The sequence below is a fragment of the Lactuca sativa genome, chromosome 5, assembly GCF_002870075.4.
Source record: "Lactuca sativa cultivar Salinas chromosome 5, Lsat_Salinas_v11, whole genome shotgun sequence".
In the NCBI taxonomy this organism is placed as follows: Eukaryota; Viridiplantae; Streptophyta; class Magnoliopsida; order Asterales; family Asteraceae; genus Lactuca; species Lactuca sativa.
In genome coordinates this window covers 12,611,642-12,615,332 of record NC_056627.2, presented here as the reverse complement: position 1 = coordinate 12,615,332, position 3,691 = coordinate 12,611,642, and positions in this window count along the sequence as shown.

Here is a 3,691-nt window from a genome sequence, read left to right as displayed (position 1 = left end):
AATGCCTACAGCGGGGATGTAACGGCTTTGTGGCGTATGTGATGGATACGCGGGAGAGTTCCGAGAGACCGAAGACATTGAAGGAGGTTCCAGTGGTGTGCGAGTTTCTAGATGTTTTTCCCGAGGATTTGCCGGGAATACCTCCTGCGAGACAAGTGGAGTTTGGTATCGATCTAGTCCAGGGGCTGCGCCTATTGCGAAGGTGCCTTATCGTCTTGCACCTCCAGAGATGCAAGAATTGTCCTCACAACTTCAAGAGTTGTTGGGGAAGGGGTTTATTCGGCCGAGTAGCTTGCCGTGGGGAGCACCGATTCTGTTCGTCAAGAAGAAGGATGGTTCACACCGGATGTGTATCGATTACCGGGAGCTGAACAAGGTGACAGTTAAGAACCGCTATCCGTTACCGAGGATCGATGATCTATTTGATCAGTTGCAAGGGGCATCTTGGTTTTCCAAGATTGATTTGAGATCAGGGTACCATCAGGTGAGAGTGCGGGATGAGGACGTCCAGAAGACAGCCTTTAGGACGCGGTATGGGCATTACGAGTTCGTGGTGATGCCTTTTGGGCTCACCAATGCCCCAGCAGTGTTCATGGATCTCATGAACAGGGTATGCAGGCCGATGCTGGATCGGTCTGTGATTGTGTTCATCGACGACATTCTGGTGTATTCGCGGTCTAGGGAGCAGCATGAGGGACATTTGAGGGAGGTCCTTGAGGTACTGAGGTCGGAGAAGCTATATGCAAAATTCTCCAAATGCGACTTCTGGTTACGGGAAGTTCAATTTCTGGGGCACGTTGTAAATCAGGCAGGGATATTGGTCGATCCGGCCAAGGTGGAAGCGGTGATGAGTTGGGAGGCACCGAAGTCACCTTCGGAGATCAGGAGTTTCCTTGGGTTGGCGGGGTACTATCGAAGGTTCATTAGGGACTTCTCCAAGATCGCGGTGCCACTTACCAAATTGACCCGAAAGGGTGTTACATTCTCATGGGGACCCGAGCAGCAGACTTCCTTCGAGACACTTCGTCAGAGACTGTGCGAAGCACCAGTACTGGCTCTTCCGGAAGGGATGGAGGACTTTGTCGTATACTGCGACGCATCGATTTCAGGACTGGGTGCAGTGTTGATGCAGAGGGGCCATGTGATAGCCTATGCATCGAGGCAGCTGAAGCCTCACGAAGCGAGATATCCCACGCATGACTTAGAGTTGGGGGCAGTAGTGTTCGCCCTCAAAATTTGGCGTCACTACCTGTACGGGGTTCGTTGTACCATATACACGGACCATAAGAGTTTGAAGTATTTGATGGATCAACCCAACCTAAACATGCGTCAGAGGAGATGGTTAGACGTGGTTAAGGATTATGACTGTGAGATCCTATACCACCCAGGCAAGGCTAACGTGGTAGCTGATGCATTGAGTCGTAGGGCGGAGAGTACTCCATTGCGGGACGTATGTTTGAGATTGACGGTGGTGACTCCGGTGTTAGATACTATTCGTGGGGCACAGGCCGAGGTTGTGAAGTCTGGGATGCAGAAATAGGAGCGGGTCGTCGGGTTGATTTCAGAGTTCGTTACGGATGGGCGGGGACTTCTGACATTTCGGGGTCGGATCTGGGTGCCATTCGTGGGCGGTACGCGTGTTACTTTGATGGAGGAGGCACATAGATCGAAATTCTCGATCCATCCCGGTGCCACGAAAATGTATCTGGATTTGAAAAAGGAGTACTGGTGGCCTTGCATGAAGAGAGACGTTGACCTGGTTCGTTGAGAGGTGTTTGACCTGCCGTAAAGTTAAGGCCGAGCACCAGAGACCGCACGGTAAGTTGCAACCTTTGGAGATCCCTGAGTGGAAGTGGGATCAGATCACGATGGATTTCATCACCAAATTGCCGAAAACTGCCAGGGGAGTCGATGCGATTTGGGTGATTGTGGATAGGCTAACAAAGAGTGCACACTTCCTTGCCATTAGTGAAAGTTCATCAGCAGAGAAGTTGGCAGAGTTGTACGTGAGAGAGATAGTATCTCGGCATGGAGTGCCGACCTCGATTGTTTCGGATCGCGATGTATGTTTCACTTCCAGGTTCTGGAAGAAATTCCATGAGGAGTTGGGTACTAAGTTGAATTTTAGTACCGCGTACCATCCCCAGACCGACGGTCAGAGCGAGCGGACGATTCAGACATTGGAAGACATGCTTAGAGCGTGTGTGTTAGACTTCGGGGGTAGCTGGGATGCGCATCTGCCGTTGGCTGAGTTTTCCTACAACAACAGCCATCATTCGAGCATTGGTATGCCACCTTTTGAGTTGTTGTATGGTAGGAGGTGTCGGACTCCCATTTGCTGGGGAGAAGTGGGACAGAGAGTGATGGGCAGTACAGAGATTGTACTTCAGACGACCGAACAGATTCAGCGAGTGAGGCAGAGGTTATTGACCGCCCAGAGCCGACAAAAGAGTCATGCGGACAGACGCCGGTCCGAGCTCGAATTCCAGGTCGGCGACTTCGTTCTCCTAAAGGTTTCTCCTTGGAAAGGGGTGATTCGGTTCAGGAAGAGGGGTAAATTGGGGCCCCGGTTCATAGGCCCATTCCGGGTAATGGCAAGGGTAGGTCGGGTAGCTTATCGGTTGGAGTTGCCAGCGGAGCTGAGTCAGATTCACAATACCTTCCACGTATCACAGTTGAGGAAGTGTATAGCCGATGAGGCAGCAGTGGTTCCGTTAGAAGACATTCAGGTGGATGCGAGCCTGAATTACGCCGAAAGACCAGTAGCTATCAGGGATCGGAAGATCAAGGTTCTACGGAATAAGGAGATACCTCTGGTGTTGGTTCAGTGGAAACATCGGAAGGGATCAGAGATGACTTGGGAGCCGGAAAGAGAAATGCGGGAGCAACATCCGGAATTATTCGCAGAATGAGACTTCGAGGGCGAAGTCTAGTTCTAGTGGGGGAGAGTTGTAACAGCCCGGAATTTCAGGTATTTCTCTAAATTATTTTTGGGGCACATTTAGGAGGGGACTCGGCGAGTTGGTGCATGACTCGCCGAGTAGGGCCATGGTCTTGGTCGCAGTCGCAAATACGCGACTGGACTCGACGAGTCCAAATAGGGACTCGGCGAGTAGACGCTGGTTCAGCTGAACCCTAGCCGTTTCATTTCTGAATCGTATATAATGATGTTATGGCCGTCATGTCGCGTCTTTTGGCCGATTGAAGATACATTGGGAGTTTGTGGGCATCTGGAGCAATAGTGAGGGCTAGAGGAAGCTTGAAGAGATTGTTAGACAAGGAGGGGCAAGGTGGTGATCAAAGGAATCGAGTACTGGAGGTTTGGGGGCTCAGGGAACACGTTTCCAGGTAATCCTCGGATCAAAATCTGTAGCTTTTATGTTGTATGCGAATTTAGGGTTTAGGAAACCCATTTAAGGGATTGTTAGATTGTAGTGATGTTATAAGTGTTTAAAAACCCCGGTATTAGTATATGTGAAAGTCCAGGAAGCCCCATATCTATATATTTCGAAATCATGCGAAATACAGGAGCCAGCGGATTGGCTGCATGGCGAGGACTCGCCGAGTCCAATGATCAGACTCGGCGAGTAGCTTGAAGATTCACTAGGACTCGCCGAGTTGTTCTTCAGACTCGGCGAGTAGCTTGAAGACCTATTGGAACTCGTCGAGTTGTTCTTCAGACTCGGCGAGT